The sequence below is a fragment of the Rhodnius prolixus genome, unplaced genomic scaffold, assembly GCF_049639745.1.
Source record: "Rhodnius prolixus isolate KJV_2025 unplaced genomic scaffold, Rpr scaffold_19, whole genome shotgun sequence".
Classification (NCBI taxonomy): Eukaryota; Metazoa; Arthropoda; class Insecta; order Hemiptera; family Reduviidae; genus Rhodnius; species Rhodnius prolixus.
In genome coordinates, this window is record NW_027411584.1 from 141,138 (window position 1) to 160,267 (window position 19,130).

Genomic DNA, 19,130 nt, shown 5'->3' on the forward strand with positions numbered 1-19,130 from the left:
TTTTATTTTAAAACATACACTGACTGTGAAGAATTTAAACAACCTGTTGCATATTGGACAGGAATCTACGCGTGATTTGATATTAATAAAGTATTAAGTAATTATATGCTTGTATGTAATTTTCGTTTGTCTTTTTAATTTCAAAATAGAAGTTTGAAAGGGATAAAATAATCTTAATAACTAATATTTTAATAATGGTTATATCGTCTTATCTTCTTATAGAAAAATTTATCAGTACATTACGATTGAAAGCTAATAAAAGTTAAAAGTATATAATCTCAAGCTCTGCACTGGTTTGACAATAAACAATATTCAGCGGTTAGATTAGTAAATTGTTTGGTCAGAGATCCGCCTGCAGCATTAAAAGTATATTTTAATTTAACATACACTTACTTTGAAAAGATACATGGTTATAATTGAAACAATCTTTGTGAAAAACGGAATAGATTTTTTAGAATACGGAATGATTTATTTCTTTCTGGAAGTATATAATGTAAATTGGGTACCAAAATTAGATCCAGCTCTAATTTATTTAAAACTTCAGTGTGTTCTAAGCAGTGTGGTTCCTTTGCCGGTCGATCAACAATTATTATCGTGTTGTTTGAAAATTACTTACTTTATTGCTTGATTAAGATTAAGTACTGTCGTGTTGATGTCGTTTATCTTATCGACAACATCTCCAATGTATTTAATTAAGTCAGCTTACTTCATGAGCTGAGGCATTATAGGTGAATTAGAAACCTTCCAAACTGGATTCTTGATTTCCTAATGAATAGAACGACTCGAAAACAAATACTTTAAGTAGTTATTGCAGTAATGAAGCAGTTTCAGGCGTTCCTCTGGTTCATTGGACCATTTCTTGCTTTTTGTTCATTAACGGTGTTGTTTCTATATTCTCTGAACTTCTTTTCTTACCTATGCTAACGATATTAATTTTTTTAAATACTCGAACAACTATTACTATCGTGTTGTTTAAAAAGTTTCGTACTTTATTGCTTGGAAAAGATCAAGTACTGTTGTATTGACGTCGTTTATCTTATCGACAATATCTCTTATGCATTTGATCTAATCAGCTTACTTGTTCATAAGCTAAGCTATTATATAGAGTACAATTAAAAGGATTCACTTTTATCTTATGTAAATGTATAACTCTTCAGGGTAATCTAACTAGATATTATAAATGGTATACTATACACTATGTCTCCCTGAATCCTGTTAATTGTATACGTAACTCTTTTTCTATGTCCAATATGCTTGAATGTTTTTAATTTAGCTGATACTGATTCAGTTATTGTAGATTTAATATGGGTAAATGCATTTATTTATTTACCATCGATAACTGAGAATTTAGCTGATATAATAACATACACAATGTTGGAGTACCATAGGTTAGGCTACTACTGTAAATTAAGGGAAAGGAGAAGAAAACAGACAATTAAGTTCTTTGGAAATAAATATTTTTATTTAAGATTAAATAATTATAATACGTTCTACAGTTTAAGACGTTAACAAAATTTAAGTTTAATCTTTAGTTATTTGAATTAGATAAGAAAAATATGACATTATTTCAGGTAGCTGGTTTTAGAGGTGCTCGTGTTGATAGCAAGCATCTCTTTCATTGCAACACTTTGCACAGCATTGATTTCTGGATGGGAATTGACACTACTTCTGTTGATGGCAATACCTGTAAAGATAATTGGACAAAGGTTAGTGAAATTTTATTTTTAAAATCAGTTTTTTTAAAAAAATTCTCTTAAACGTTTGTGATCTCCTTTTCAAATTTACGAAATGAGATAAAAATCAAGCATGATCAGTCTCTTTACATTTGTTTGCTTTATTTTTCCATTTTATTTAAATTTTCCATTTATCTTAGTAAGAACAGATCAATTGAAAATGCATCACTTATTAGGAAATGTTTTGTTTTACAAATAAATAATAATAATAAGAAGAAGAAGAAGAAAAATAAATAGATATTATTACGAATATAAAAAAAAAACTAAAAAGCTATAAATTTTATTATACATATTATACAATTTATTAAAATAGTTTATATAATAAAATAAATTTTTGGTTTAGGAAGCAAGAGGAATACCATTTGAGAACTGTACAGGCAGTGAACAAGGAAGAATCCTTCTCTCAGGACGGTGGCACTAAATATTTACTTCCACCTTTCACGTAAGTCCTTTAAAATTATTTTGCATGTTGCATGTAATCAGCTAAACTGGCTACGTGGCTAACAGCTACCAGGTTACCTAGTTCATCGGATAAACTGCATAACCAGTTAATCGGTTAAATTTGTTTTACTGGTGTATCTGTACAACAGGTTTACTGGTAATCCAAACAGCCAACTAGTTTATTGAGTTAAACTGGCTAACTGGTTTAACTAGTAAAATAGTTTATCCGTTGAACTGGATAGGTAACTAGCTAATCGGTTAAATGGTTTATCTGGTTGACAGGTTTAACTGGTTAACTAGTTTACCGGTTAAATAGGCTAACTGGATAAATAGTTAATAAGTTATCTTGGCTTAGTCAGCCAATAAAAACCTATTAACTAGTTAACCGGGTTGAATAAACCTTTTAGCCCGTAAACCAGATAAACTGATTAACTAGTTAACCGGTTAAACTGGCTGACTGGTTAAACTGGTTAACTAGTTAATCGGTTGAACTGGGCAACTGGTTCAGCTGATTAACTAGGTAACCGGTTAAACTGGCAGACTGGTTAAGCTGGTTAACTAGTTGATTGGTTGAACTGGGTAACTGGTTGTACTGATTAACTAGTTAACCGGTTAAACTGGCAGACTGGTTAAACTGTTTAACTAGTTGATTAGTTGAACTGGGTAACTGGTTCAGCTGATTAACTAGTTAACGGGTTAAACTGGCTGACTGGTTTAACTGGTTAACTAGTTAATCGTTTGAACTGCGTAGCCGGTTTAGCTGAATAATAGTTAACTGGTTAAACTGGAACCCGGTTTAACTGGTTAACTAGTAAATCGATTTGGTTAGGTTAGGTTAGGTTAACCTAGCCTAACTTAACCTAAGTAAAGGGGGGGGTAGGTTAGCTTGCCTTAAATTAACTTAACATAACCTAACCTACCCTAGCTTAATTAATCTGGACTTAACTTAACCTAACCTACCCTAGCCTAATTAACCTAGTCTAATCTAATCTAGCCTAGCCTAACCTATCCAGTTATAAACTGGTTAACAAAGCAGCCAGCCACTTTTGCCGATTAACTAATCGGCCAGTTAAACTAGCCATCCAGTAAAATTAATTACCTAGTTAACCAATTTAACTAATGGAACCAGTTAGCCAGGATAACCGATAAACTAGTTAACCAGTTTAACCAATTAACTTGTTAACCAGTATAATCTATCAACTAGTTAACTGGTTCAATCGACTGATGGGTTTAACTAGTCGACCTGATTTACTAGTTAATTGATTAAACTGGCTTACTGGTTTAACTAGTTGATCGTTAAACTGGCTAACTGGTCAAGGCTAACTGGGTAGGAAGTTAATGGTTAAACTTGTTAACTGTTCTCGGTCAAACTAGCCAACTGGTTAAGTGGCGAAACTTGTTAAACTAGTTCAACTGGTTATCTTTGTCATTTCGTTTCAGCTTACAACTTATTTTCTTCATTTGTCCACTTATTCTCTTACCAATCCACTTATCTCTAACAGAGGCGGATAAGCGGAGGATCAAGAAGTGGAAGAATAAATTGACAGGTAAAGAAAATAAATTGATAGGTGAAAGATATAATTTAATAAATGACAAAGGTAACCAATTAAACTAGTTTAACCAGTTAACCAATTGCTAGTATCTCCGATAACAGTTAACAAGTTTAACCGATTAACTAGTTACCCAGTTATACCTTAACCAGTTAGCCAGTTTAACCGATCAACTAGTTAAACAAATAAGCTAGTTAAACTAGTTTAATCATTTAACTAGTTAACCCATTAGCCGATTATACCAGATAACTACGTTAAATAGGTTATACTGTTAAAAAAGTAAATCGGGTAAACTGTTAAAATACTTTATCAGTTAACCTTTCTAACAGGTTCAGATAATTTAATTGGTTAGCTAGGTAATCGTTTTTACTAGTAACAGACTAGTTTATCTAGTCAACTAGTTAATCGGTTAAACTAGCTACTTTGTTAACCAGTTTATCTGGTTAAGTACTTAATCGGTTAAACGGTTTAACTGGCTAACTAGTTTAACTAGTTATTCCTTTAAACTCGTTAAACTAGTTCTACTAGTTAATCTAGTTCAACTGGTTACCTTTGCCATTTATCCGATTGTTTCTCTTAACCCATCATTTATTTTATTCACTTATCAACTTATTGTATTCATCTATCCACTTATTGATCTAACTTCCAGCCTACATGAGATATAAGTGGATACGTAAAACAATTAGTGGATAAATGAAGAAAATAAGTTGATAGGCTAGGTGGTGGTGGATAAGTTTGGTGGTAACCAATTAAACTAGTTTAACCGATTAACTAGTAACAAGTTTAAGTGATTAACCAGTCAACCAGTAAAACCAGTTTAACCGATTAATCAGTGTCAACCGATAAAACCGATTAAGTAGTTAGTTTAACCAGTTAACCGAGCATAACTGTATGAACTGGTTACACTGGTGCAACTGTTTTAACTAGTTAACTAGTAAAAGCAGTCAGCCAGTGTAACCGATTAAATTCTTATATATAACCTGTGTAACAGTTAGCTAGCTTAACTGGTTAAAAGATAAACCAATTATATTACTTTAGATACTTTATCATACCTGTAACAGTGCATAATAGGCCAATTGTGCTCTTCTGTTTCAAGACATTAGTTGGATCCAGTTCTACATCACTTTCGGACCCTGATCTATATTCTGTGTCTTGCCTAGAGGAACATTATGAATAATCAAACAACAATAAATTAGTTTGAATTGTATTAACTATAAGAAAAATGATAATTTAAAACAAATTGTAATTTATTGTAGTTAAAAAAGTTATAATAAAAACTATAATGAACTAATATTTTGTTCTTACTGTTGGTTTCCCTGTTCACCTACTGATTAAGGTACTTTATTAAAAAAGAAAAAATTCCTTCTATAAGTACCGCAATTTTCATTTTTTTAATTTTGTATTATTATATAAAGATACATGATTAGCTAGCCAAAAATAAAATCTTGAGCAATTCAATAAATTGCTCTCAATCTTTCACTAATACAATTTGCTTGGCAAACTTTATGTTTTAAATATGAGCTGGCGAATTTTTTTGTAAAGAAAGTAATATTCGCACGCCCTGCAAATCTAAGTAAGTTATTTATTTATATTTCAGATGCTCATTACATTCAAATAATTTTTTCCGCGTCAACTCTAATTTATTTGCTTTTCAAGTCAGTTTCCTTATATAATGAAATAGATTGCCAATAAAATATTTAAAACAAAGTAGCATTAGGAGTAGAAAAATTTCATAAACGAATTCATTTTCTTAAAGCAAATGAATTTTCTTGACTCGGAGGAAATTTTTTTTGTAATGAGTTAACAAAAAAACCAACGCTTATTTTATAATCTAAATTAATGGAGAATCAGTAAATTTACTTACCAACAATTTAGAGAAGTAATTGGAAGTTACAATAATAGAATAGCCCCATCACTTGATTTGTACCCACAGCCAGCCAAGGGGCTTCGTCGAGTTCCAGCAGAGATTCAGTACATCCCCATAACATACAAGACCAAAGACAGGCAACCTAGATTCTAACGAAAACGCTTTCATGGAGTGCAGTGGGGTTTTTGCCTGATTTGATAGTAGTGAACATTAAAGAAAACCTATGGTAGAATAAAAGAAAAGAAATACATTATACCCAAACTGTGGATAGATATTACATTTATTGAAAACATCGGAAGTTATTACTCATATCTAGGAGGTTCAAACTTTAGTGCTAGTAATATTTTTATCAAACAGGAAAACCGTCTGAACATTCACCGAAAGAGGAAAGACCTTCGTTCGTTCTTTACGAAAGTTGAAGTAGGTATCAATTATTTATTTCTGAATCTACCCCTAATATCTAAGGACTCCACATCATGAGTTTCTGAGTTTGGATTTAAATATTCTACTTAGAGTTCTATAAATGGAACTATATAATTAAAATAAAGCACATTTGAGAAAAGAAATATTTAGAAATCAATTCCAAAAAAGAACATAGGTAAACCAAGAATACTAATTTTGAACTCATGGTCGATTTAAAACAAAAGATCAAAAGAATTCATCAAGAAAGTTTAGAAATCAATTTAAATATCTCCTTAACAAAAACTTACAGTTTAAAATGTTAAGTATAAGGGTTGATTAAACGCCAAAAGGTACACAAATCAGCGAGTACCCAACATTTCATTAATATTTAAGTAATTCTACTGCATTAATTTTCATTAATAAGTTATTTTTTAGAATTTATTAGATGTCACAGACCCTTATGCTGGCCACTTCATTCATAATATTTTTTTGTTATAATTATGATAAATCACATATACGTACATGCATGTTAAAGTAGAAAAAGACAAAGTTAGAGTAGACTGTCTTGAATTCGTTTTACCGAAATATTCGTGAGCACAAATAACACACAGTTATAACAAGCAGATTATTCAACAATATTTATTCATTTCTCAATTGTAATTTAATTTAGTCCCCCTAATTTTACTTATAGTAAAATACTGGAATAATTAGCTGTCCTAAAAATATGCATATCTTAATTACTTTATACTACATATATACAACATTGTGGGATGAATACCTATATTGAGTATGTAATTGAAGAAAACTATATTATTTGCGATAAAGCCAGATAATTATTACCTATTATTATAAACGTTTGACTACTTCATAAAATAACTATTACTTTAATCGAAGAATGAACTTAAACCGACGATTTTTATTTAAAAATAAAAATAAATAAATAAAATAAACAAAATCATTGATGTGTGTTGGTGTAAGCATTTTCTAAAAAAGGTTTTGAATTTTTTAGCCTCATATTTTTTTTTATATTTTTTATAACGTTTTTCTTTTAAACCTGTAATTAGTAGTTTGATTATTATAAATAACTAGATATTACAGTCAATCTACAGTGCTACTTGAACATATATTTTGTAGACGAAAATGGCCAGCATAAGGGTCTGTGACATCTAATAAATTCTAAAAAATAACTTATTAATGAAAATTAATGCAGTAGAATTACTTAAATATTATTGAAATGTTGGGTACTCGCTGATTTGTGTACCTTTTGGCGTTTAATCAACCCTTATACTTAACATTTTAAACTGTAAGTTTTTGTTAAGGAGATTTTTGTACCTTTTGGATAGATTTTCCTTTTTGTCTATTTGGAATGTTACATATCTGCTTTACAGATTTTTTTTAAAATTTGGAATAAGCAATTCTATGAGGGAAGGGATTAGCTATGCGGTTAGCGTATTGGATTCTCACGCGGAGGTCCCGGGTTCTAATCCAGCAGCTGACCCTTAGATTTTCTCTTCCTAGGAGCTTTTTACAGCTCACTGTCCGGTGATGGACAGTGTTGTCTGTAACGAGAGAACACTGTCCGGAGGCCGGCAGTGCACTGAAAAAAGCTCCGGGCGCCAATAACCTTAGATGTTGACGCGCCTTAAATCATATATTAAAAAAAAAAAAAAAAAAAAAAGCAATTCTATCATTATAACCTGATAAGGTGGTAAGTCGGAACCATAACTACCACTGGTGAGATCTTTTTAAAGAGTTGCGGTGCCCCAAACCATCCTCAATAACAATTTTTTTGAAAAAGCGTTTTGAATAATATAGGAAGGTATTTGTACGTAAATAGCAAAATTAAACTGCGATTTCAGTACTTCCTTTTAAGAGGAGTAAGAAAAATAAATTGCGATTGCAGTACTTCTCCCTAAAAGGCAAAGAGGCAAAGATTTTTTAATCGACAATTCATTGATTTAAATCGGTTCACTCATTGATAATTTAAACAATTGCAGTACTTCCTCTTAGTAGATGCAAGAGCATGATAGCACTTCACAGCAACGTAGAGGAGCTTTAACCACTTATTCGAGCTGAATTTTATCAAAATCGGGCTAAGCGTTATAGAGAAATATTGGTAATAATAGTTTTAGAAAGGGCCTTATTTGGGTGGAGCGAACTCCCCTCCTTAGGCTGGAAACATAGTGGAGCGGCGAGCAAAGCGGCGATGATAGCGAAGAGCGAAGCGGCGAAATCAAACACAAGTTAACATATGGGACCGCGCATAGTGGCGAGCAAAGCGAAGATAGAGCAACTCTATCTATTTCTAGTTTTTGTTTTTGCCGCTTCGCTCTTCGCTATCATCGCCGCTTTGCTCGCCGCTCCACTATGTTTCCAGCCTTATGAAACACTGCGTCGAGACTTTTAAAGTGTAAATCTGTACAAAATTTCTATTCGAATGACACTTCATTCATGAAAATCGGTTCACGTGTCGATAATTTGAAACGATTGCTATACTTCCCCTTAACAAGTGTAAGAGCTGATCGCCGCTTTAATGTTACGTAGGGCAGCCCTAACCCTATCATCCTACCAAATTTTATCAAAATCGGGCCAAGATTTACAGAGTAATTAGTAATAATAATTTTGGAGGGGGCCTTACATTAAGGGGGCTAACTCCTCTCCCATTCGATGTACAGGGTCGAGACCCCCAAAAGGCACATCTACATAAAATTCCGAATCGAATGACACCTCATTCATGAAAATCGGTTCACGCGTTTAGGCGGTACGTTGTTTACAAAAAAGGTAACAAGAACAAGAACATTTTTTTAAAAAGCCGTTTTTGCTCATTTTCGGCAACTTTTTTCTCGAAAACTATTAGATCTGGGTTGTTGCAAAAAAATTACATCTATAAAGGAGGGTTTGCCCTTTATTTTAAAGAAAATTTGGGAATTTTATCTTTTGTAGAAAAAGAGAAAAAAATTGTCAAAGTTGGGTGTTTTTCAACGTTACGCTTTTTCGTGCACTTTTTGTCGATCAACCCTTATACAACTGTCCTACCGGACAGTTTTAATTTGTAGTGATCAAAATTAAAGAATTAACCAACACTGAACGTAGTCAAGACGAAGCAATAATATTAAGTATTAATTAAATGATAACATGCCGTTTTCATGAAAGAATAATAAAAATATTATTAAATAATTGATAATAAAGTCTTACCTTGTTTAAAGAATATCCAAATTCATCAGCATCTCAATACATCTCCAGTCCAATAGCACTTGACACTTTTTAAAATAATTCACAACACTATTTACACTAAAACTGTATATCACGCACTAAGTATAACTTAAACTCAATTTATAAAGTAGAATTTCACTTTAACACGCACTAATATTCACCTAAAAAATCACGTTAATGAAGAGACAGCACGAACGAGTTAAAGATGGCCGTCGGTAACTGACCATGATGATCAGCTGGTAAGTGAAGGTTATCTAAGCAGCTGATTCCAGCTGTTTTTTAAAAATGTATTTATTTTTAAATCTACCAAAATAAAATTTAATTAATAAATTAAAATTTTATGAATCTTACCTACAAAAGTTATGTCTCGTAAAAAAGATCGTATGATTTGAATAATGTAATTAATAGCGTAAGTCTACCTAATTTTGTACAGCAGTCCAAAGTGTCAAAATTGTCAGATATATCAGCTAAATCAAGAAATATAGCTGCTGTGTACTTACTGTTTTCTACTTTATGCACGATATGTTCAGTTATTCGCTCAACTTGATGTTACTGATAAATACTTCGACCTGAACCCTAATTAATATGAGGGTATCTTGTGAGACAGTCAAGTTATGTAATAGTTGATAGCAGAAAAATTAGTTAAATCGTAATCATTTAAATTAATAAATAAGTAAGTAAATCCGATCTGATATTGCTGCAGATTTCCAGATAATATTTTGACATCAAAAGATGAAGGTCCACTCTTGGCATTAACAATAGAAACTACTTCCTCTTTCTAGTTTTTTAATAGTAACTTCGATACTATGTAAGAAAAAGACAAGACAGGCGCATACATTGTGTGTGATACCTTCAAGTTTGACGATAGAGACCTAGCATTAGAGTAGGTTTGTTTGGAGAGACGAGCGACAAAGGACCTACCCTCCTGCATTACTGAAATCGTACTGAAGAAAAACAGTTTTCACAGGGTCCATTAACCTGGCGGCACTTTGGTTGAATTTTGGGACGAAACTTTTGCGCTGAGCTCGAAACACATTGCGCTCTTATGCGCCACCAAGAAAAAATCTAAATTCGCAAAGGAAAAGCCACAATAAGCAATTAAAGTTTTTTTCCCGCCAAAAAAAATTTGACTGGATTTGATTGCAACTAACATCATTATGTTCAGTACTCTTTGCGCTCTATTGCGCCACTTTAAAAAATTCTGTAACTTTAATAATTACGGAGATATGGCCATTCAAAAGATCAAAGGAATTTGCCGCAAACCTTGAATTTCGACCCGGGACTTGGTATACAACTAGAGGAGAGCTAGCGCCAGCTAGAACCACAAAAAAAATCTAATAAAATATGCACACATTAAGAAATATAAGGAATTAAAGTGCTAAAAAAAGCATTAACTTGGCGGCACTTTGGTGGAATTTTGGGGAAAAAATTATTGCACCCTGTTCGGAACACTTTGCGCTCCTATGCGCCACCAATGAAAAAGCTAGCGCCACTAAGGAAAAGCCTGAAATTTTCATTTAAAGTTACGCGCGAAATTTAAATTCAAAAAAAATGGTTCCTATTTGCGGGCAAATTGGTGCGGTTTTTTCCAAAATACCTAGCATTAGTGTTAGAAACGCTAGCCCCACACAGAAATTGCCAAAAATTAGCATATTTCTAAAGTAATTTACAAATTACTTAACAGATTTTCCCGCCAACTTACCATTAACTTGGCGGCACTTTGGTGGAATTTTTGGGAAAAAATTATTGCACCCTGCTCAGAACACTTTGCGCTCCTATGCGCCACCAATAAAAAAGCTAGCGCCACTAAGGAAAAGCCTGAAATTTTCATTTAAAGTTACGCGCGAAATTTAAATTCAAAAAAAATGGTTCCTATTTGCGGGCAAATTGGTGCGGTTTTTTCCAAAATACCTAGCATTAGTGTTAGAAACGCTAGCCCCACACAGAAATTGCCAAAAATTAGCATATTTCTAAAGTAATTTACAAATTACTTAACAGATTTTCCCGCCAACTTACCATTAACTTGGCGGCACTTTGGTGGAATTTTGGGGAAAAAATTATTGCACCCTGTTCAGAACACTTTGCGCTCCTATGCGCCACAAAAAGAAATTTTGAATTTACACTAATAGCTGAGATATTGATAATAAAAGATGCACGGACAGACGTAACCATTAAGTTGACGGCACATTGGTGGATTTTTGGAAAAAAAATTATTGCGCCAAGCTTGGAACACTTTGCAATGCCAATAAAAAGCCAGTAACACACTGGAAATGGTAAAAATTCGCTAATTATACGCCAAATATAACTTTAACCGGAAGTGCCCTAAATTGAATTGAAACTCATTCCATTTTGTTAAGGGTAGCTAGCGCCAATATGCGCCACAAAAAGAAATTTTGAATTTACCCTAATAGCTGAGATATTGATAATAAAAGATGCACGGACAGACGTAACCATTAAGTTGACGGCACATTGGTGGATTTTTGGAAAAAAAATTATTGCGCCAAGCTCGAAACACTTTGCAATGCCAATAAAAAGCCAGTAACACACCGGAAATGGTAAAAATTCGCCAATTATACGCCAAATATAACTTTAACCGGAAGTGCCCTAAATTGAATTGAAACTCATTCCATTTTGTTCAGGTTAGCTAGCGCCAATATGCGCCTCAAAAAGAAATTTTGAATTTACCCTAATAGCTGAGATATTGATAATAAAAAATGCACGGACAGACGTAACCATTAAGTTGACGGCACATTGGTGGATTTTTGGGAAAAAAATTATTGCGCCAAGCTCGAAACACTTTGCAATGCCAATAAAAAGCCAGTAACACACCGGAAATGGTAAAAATTCGCTAATTATACGCCAAATATTACTTTGACCGGAAGTGCCCTAAATTGAATTGAAACTCATTCCATTTTGTTCAGGTTAGCTAGCGCCAATATGCGCCACAAAAAGAAATTTGGAATTTACACTAATAGCTGAGATATTGATAATAAAAGATGCACTTACTGACGTGACCATTAACTTGGCGGCACTTTGGTGGAATTTTGGGGAAAAAATTATTGCACCCTGCTCAGAACACTTTGCGCTCCTATGCGCCACCAATAAAAAAGCTAGCGCCACTCAGGAAAAGCCTCAATTTTCCATTTAAAGTTACGCGCGAAATTTAAATTCAAATATAAATGGGTCCTATTTGCGGGCGAATTGGTGCGGTTATTTCCAAAATACCTAGCACTAGTATTAGAAAAGCTAGCCCCACACAGAAATTGCCAAAAATTAGCATATTTCTAAAGTAATTTGCAAATTACTTAACAGATTTTCCCCCCAACTTACCATTAACTTGGCGGCACTTTGGTGGAATTTTGGGGAAAAAATTATTGCACCCTGTTCGGAACACTTTGCGCTCTTATGCGCCACAAAAAGAAATTTTGAATTTAAACTAATAGCTGAGATATTGATAATAAAAGATGCACGGACAGACGTAACCATTAAGTTGACGGCACATTGGTGGATTTTTGGAAAAAAAATTATTGCGCCAAGCTTGAAACACTTTGCAATGCCAATAAAAAGCCAGTAACACACCGGAAATGGTAAAAATTCGCTAATTATACGCCAAATATAACTTTAACCGGAAGTGCCCTAAATTGAATTGAAACTCATTCGATTTTGTTAAGGTTAGCTAGCGCCAATATGCGCCACAAAAAGAAATTTTGAATTTACCCTAAAAGCTGAGATATTGATAATAAAAGATGCACGGACAGACGTAACCATTAAGTTGACGGCACATTGGTGGATTTTTGGAAAAAAAATTATTGCGCCAAGCTCGAAACACTTTGCAATGCCAATAAAAAGCCAGTAACACACCGGAAATGGTAAAAATTCGCCAATTATACGCCAAATATAACTTTAACCGGAAGTGCCCTAAATTGAATTGAAACTCATTCCATTTTGTTCAGGTTAGCTAGCGCCAATATGCGCCACAAAAAGAAATTTTGAATTTACCCTAATAGCTGAGATATTGATAATAAAAGATGCACGGACAGACGTAACCATTAAGTTGACGGCACATTGGTGGATTTTTGGAAAAAAAATTATTGCGCCAAGCTCGAAACACTTTGCAATGCCAATAAAAAGCCAGTAACACACCGGAAATGGTAAAAATTCACCAATTCCGGTTAAAGTTATATTTGGCGTATAATTGGTGAATTTTTACCATTTCCGGTGTGTTACTGGCTTTTTATTGGCATTGCAAAGTGTTTCGAGCTTGGCGCAATAATTTTTTTTCCAAAAATCCACCAATGTGCCGTCAACTTAATGGTTACGTCTGTCCGTGCATCTTTTATTATCAATATCTCAGCTATTAGTGTAAATTCAAAATTTCTTTTTGTGGCGCATAGGAGCGCAAAGTGTTCCGAACAGGGTGCAATAATTTTTTCCCCAAAATTCCACCAAAGTGCCGCCAAGTTAATGGTAAGTTGGCGGGAAAATCTGTTAAGTAATTTGCAAATTACTTTAGAAATATGCTAATTTTTGGCAATTTCTGTGTGGGGCTAGCTTTTCTAATACTAGTGCTAGGTATTTTGGAAAATACCGCACCAATTTGCCCGCAAATAGGACCCATTTATATTTGAATTTAAATTTCGCGCATAACTTTAAATGGAAAATTGATGCTTTTCCTGAGTGGCGCTAGCTTTTCTATTGGTGGCGCATAGGAGCGCAAAGTGTTCCGAACAGGGTGCAATAATTTTTTCCCCAAAATTCCACCAAAGTGCCGCCAAGTTAATGGTAAGTTGGCGGGAAAATCTGTTAAGTAATTTGCAAATTACTTTAGAAATATGCTAATTTTTGGCAATTTCTGTGTGGGGCTAGCTTTTCTAATACTAGTGCTAGGTATTTTGGAAAAACCGCACCAATTTGCCCGCAAATAGGACCCATTTATATTTGAATTTAAATTTCGCGCGTAAATTTAAATGGAAAATTGAGGCTTTTCCTGAGTGGCGCTAGCTTTTTTATTGGTGGCGCATAGGAGCGCAAAGTGTTCTGAGCAGGGTGCAATAATTTTTTCCCCAAAATTCCACCAAAGTGCCGCCAAGTTAATGGTAAGTTGGCGGGAAAATCTGTTAAGTAATTTGTAAATTACTTTAGAAATATGCTAATTTTTGGCAATTTCTGTGTGGGGCTAGCGTTTCTAACACTAATGCTAGGTATTTTGGAAAAAACCGCACCAATTTGCCCGCAAATAGGAACCATTTTTTTTGAATTTAAATTTCGCGCGTAACTTTAAATGAAAATTTCAGGCTTTTCCTTAGTGGCGCTAGCTTTTTCATTGGTGGCGCATAGGAGCGCAAAGTGTTCTGAGCTGGGTGCAATAATTTTTTCTCCAAAATTCCACCAAAGTGCCGCCAAGTTAATGCTTTTTTTAGCACTTTAATTCCTTATATTTCTTAATGTGTGCATATTTTATTAGATTTTTTTTGTGGTTCTAGCTGGCGCTAGCTCTCCTCTAGTTCTATACCAAGTCCCGGGTCGAAATTCAAGGTTTGCGGCAAATTCCTTTGATCTTTTGAATGGCCATATCTCCGTAATTATTAAAGTTACAGAATTTTTTAAAGTGGCGCAATGGAGCGCAAAGAGTACTGAACATAATGATGTTAGTTGCAATCAAATCCGGTCAAATTTTTTTTGGCGGGAAAAAAACTTTAATTGCTTATTGTGGCTTTTCCTTTGCGAATTTAGATTTTTTCTTGGTGGCGCATAAGAGCGCAATGTGTTTCGTGCTCAGCGCAAAAGTTTCGTCCCAAAATTCAACCAAAGTGCCGCCAGGTTAATGGACCCGTTTTCACAGGTGTATATGGATGTTTAGTGCTACCTCGTGGCGAATATTTGAACTAACTTACTATTTTGGATATTGAGATAAAAGGAGAATGGTTTTTGAAAAATGCTAGTACATACAAACAGTGATTGTAGCGCTTCTTGGGAGAGGCAGCATGAACTAAAGTTGATTAGTTAATAATTTTCTTTGTTTCTTTTAATTGCTCTTTTACTTTGTGTTTTTTAAAAAAGGTATTATGGCATTTAGATGGTATTAGGTAAGTGTTAGTTAATGATACCGGAAGTGAGCGGAAATAATTTGTTTTCTTTGGAAAATAATGCAAAAAAGAATCTTTCTTGTCGAGTGTGCAATAGTACATCCAGGCTATATAAGTAGTGAAGTTTGCAGGTTTGGGAGCGGGGGGCGAATATTTTGAAAAGTGACTTCGATATTATGTAAGAAAAAGACAAGACAGTCGCATACATTGTGTGTGACACCGTCAAGTTTGATGATAGAGACGTAGCACTAGAGTAGGTTTGTTTGGAGAGACGAGCGACAGAGCGATCTATCCTCCTGCATTACTGAAATCGTACTGAAGAAAAACAGTTTTCACAGGTGTATAAGTATATGGATGTTTAGTGCTACCTCGTGGCGAATTTTTGAACTAACTTACCATTTTGTGTATTGAGGTAAAAGGAGAATGGTTTTTGAAAAATGCTAGTACAAAATCCTTAACAAAAACTTACAGTTTTAAAAGTTAAGTATAAGGGTTGATTAAACGCCAAAAGGTACACAAATCAGCAGTTCCCAACATTTCATTCATACTTCATTGATATAATTTAAGTAATTTTTGCTGCATTAACTTTTCCTTCACATTTTTTAGAATTTATTAGATGTCACAGACCCTTATGCTGGCCATTTTCGTCTACAAAATATTTACTCAAGTAGCACACCATTTAACTTAGATTGACTGTAATATCTATTTATCTATAATAATCAAACTATTAATCACAGGTGAAAAAGAAAACGTTATAAAAAATATAAAAAAAATAAGAGGCTAAAAAATTCATAAACTTTTTTTACATCAATGATTTTATGCATTTATTTTTATTTTTAAATAAAAATCATTGGTTTAAGTTCATTCTTCGATTAAAGTAATTGTTATTTTATGTTGTAGTCAAACGTTTGTAATAATAAGTAATAAATAATCTGGCTTTATCGCAAATAATATAGTTTTCTTCAATTACATTCTCAATCTAGGTGTTCTTCCCACAATGTTATATATATGTAATATAAAATAAAGAAAATAAAGATATGCATATTTTTAGGACAGCTAATTATTCCAGTATTTTACCATAAGTAAAATTAGGGGGACTAAATTAAATTACAATTGAGAAATGAGTAAATATTGTTGAATAATCTACTTGTTATTAAATGTATGTTATTTGTGCTCACGAATATTTCGGTAAGACGAATTTAAGACTGAAATATTGTTTTGAATCCTCCGTGATTGAAATTTAAAAAGTGGCCGACTCTAACTTTGTTTTTTTCTACTTTAACATGCATGTATATGTGACTACTCAGAATAATTCATCACTCATTTTATCATAATTATAATAAAAAAATATTATGAATGAACTGGCCAGCATAAGGGTCTGTGACATCTAATAAATTCTAAAAAATGTGAAGGAAAAGTTAATGCAGCAAAAATTACTTAAATTATATCAATGAAGTATGAATGAAATGTTGGGAACTGCTGATTTGTGTACCTTTTGGCGTTTAATCAACCCTTATACTTAACTTTTAAAACTGTAAGTTTTTGTTAAGGATATTTTTGTACCTTTTGGATAGATTTTCCTTTTTGTCTATTTGCAAAGTTACGTCTGCTTTACAGATTTTTTAAAATTTGGAATAAGCTATTCTATCATTATAACCTGATAAGGTGTTAAGTCGGAACCGTAACTACCACTGGAGAGATCTTTTTAAAGAATGGTTATAGTTGCGGTCCCCAAACCATCCTCAATAACCATTTTTTTGAGAAAGCGTTTTGAATAAAATAGGAAGGTATTTGTACGTAAATAGCAAAATTAAACTGCGATTTCAGTACTTCCTTTTAAGAGGAGCAAGAAAAATAAACTGCGATTACAGTACTTCTCCCTAAAAGGCAAAGATTTTGAATCGAACGACAATTCATTGATGTAAATCGGTTCACTCATTGATAATTTTAACGATTGCAGTACTTCCTCTTAGTAGGTGTAAGAGCATGATGGCACTTCACAGCCACGTAGAGGAGCTTTAACCACTTATTTGAGCTAAATTTTATCAAAATCGGACTAAGCTTTGTAGAAATATTGGTAATAATAGTTTTAGAAAGGGCCTTATTTGGGTGGGGCGAACTCCCCTCTTTATGAGGCATAGCGTCGAGACTTTTAAAGTACAAATCTGTACAAAATTTCGATTCGAATGACACTTCATTCATGAAAATCGATTCACGTGTCGATAATTTGAAACGATTGCTATACTTCCCCTTAACAAGTGTAAGAGCAGATCGTCGCTTTATTGTTAGGTAGGGGAGCCCTAACCCTATCATCCTACCAAATTTTATCAAAATCGGGCCAAGATTTACAGAGTAATTAGTAATAATAATTTTGGAGGGGGCCTTACATAAAGGGGGCTAACTCCTCTCCCATTCGATGTACAGGGCCGAGACCCCCAAAAGGCACATCTACATAAAATTCCGAATCGAATGACACCTCATTCATGAAAATCGGTTCACGCGTTTAGGCGCTACGTTGTTTACAAAAAAGGTAACAAGAACAACAACAACAACAACAAGAAGAAGAAGAAGAACAAGAACAAGAACATTTTTTGAAAAAGCCGTTTTTGCTCATTTTCGGCAACTTTTTTCTCGAAACCTATTAGATCTGGGTGGTTGCAAAAAAATTACAGTTATAAAGGAGGATTTGCCCTATATTATAAAGAAAATTTGGGAATTTTATCTTTTATAGAAAAATAGAAAAAAATTGTCAAAGTTGGGTGTTTTTCAACGTTACACTTTTTCGTGCAGTTTTTGATGGTCAACCCTTATACAACTGTCCTACCGGACAGTTTTAACTAGTAAGATTTCATAGAGTTCTACTCTTAGGCAATTTCAGCGAACTTAAGAAAACACAACAGTAAGTTCCTGACATTTTTGAAAATGTTCCAAGTTTCTGACGCTATTCACAAAACCACGAACAAGCCTCAAACTGGATCTATGTATGTACATAAGTGATACGCAAAGAAAAAATACAGCCGAGTGAATTAAAAATTAGATCATAGCTAATAGCTTGATGTTAGCTATTTGAAAGCAGTACAGCAATTTCAGAAAAATAATAAAATTCAAACGTTATTAAGAACTTACAATTTTGGATCACTTCTAAACCTCTTTAGTACATAATATTATGATTCAGGGAAATTCATTCAAAACACGATGGTTATTCCACTATTAATTCGTTTATGGTAATTCAAAATGAACACATTTCTCAATGAAAGAAAGAGAATATGCCCGAAATCATACAAAATTAAAAAATAAAATGATTTTAAAATTATAATTAACAAAAACACAGAATTAATGCCTGGAATATAGAAATAAGAAACACTAGTACTAGATACAATATCTATAGTATTTCAAGTAGAGAAATAGTATTCCAACTTACGTATGCAAGATTAATAAATCTATCTCCAAAAGTACAAAATACCAGTAGCAGCAAATATTGCAGCTATAACAACCATCAACATCAAATACATCTACGTCTCTCGCGCAGCAAAGACGTGTCACTGATGAGCACATGATGTATAACCTAAGAGAACCTTCCTTGTTCCACAAGCACCATAATCTGGAGCTTTGTAATTGGTGTAACTAAATATACATATTTGAATTCGAATTAAAAATGCTACCACAAATAAATGATTTAATTATGTTCGAAAGGATATATTTTTTATTTTTATTTTGAGAAAATGAAATATTTCATTTTGAAGTTATTTAATACTAGTATAAACTTTATAAAATTAGATGTTTACAATGTTTAGACTGTTATTGCTAATCAATCCAGCTAAACCTCTATTGAAGTAAT

At 33.2% G+C, this 19,130-nt stretch overlaps 1 protein-coding gene and 1 long non-coding RNA gene across 4 annotated transcripts in view; one reads left to right on the forward strand and one right to left on the reverse strand.

Annotated features, from left to right (window-relative positions):
• LOC141448292 (uncharacterized) overlaps positions 1-5,015 on the forward strand; it is a 45,348-nt gene extending 40,333 nt beyond the window's left edge. For both annotated transcript variants that reach the window (XM_074116563.1, XM_074116564.1), the window contains 3 exons: positions 1,572-1,706; positions 2,077-2,175; positions 4,821-5,015. The gene's annotated coding sequence lies outside the window, so the exon portion shown is untranslated. The remainder of the gene's footprint in view (positions 1-1,571; positions 1,707-2,076; positions 2,176-4,820) is intronic.
• On the reverse strand, positions 1,441-18,868 carry LOC141448299 (uncharacterized). Of its 2 annotated transcripts, XR_012454938.1 has the most exons (5): positions 18,714-18,866; positions 9,189-9,509; positions 5,589-5,812; positions 4,777-4,880; positions 1,441-1,684 (listed from the first exon to the last, which is right to left on the reverse strand). It is a non-coding gene; the product is annotated as an uncharacterized lncRNA (long non-coding RNA). The 2 variants fall into 2 exon arrangements; XR_012454939.1 differs by lacking the exon at positions 9,189-9,509 and having other exon boundaries at positions 18,714-18,868.
• Between the last annotated feature and the right edge of the window lie 262 nt (positions 18,869-19,130).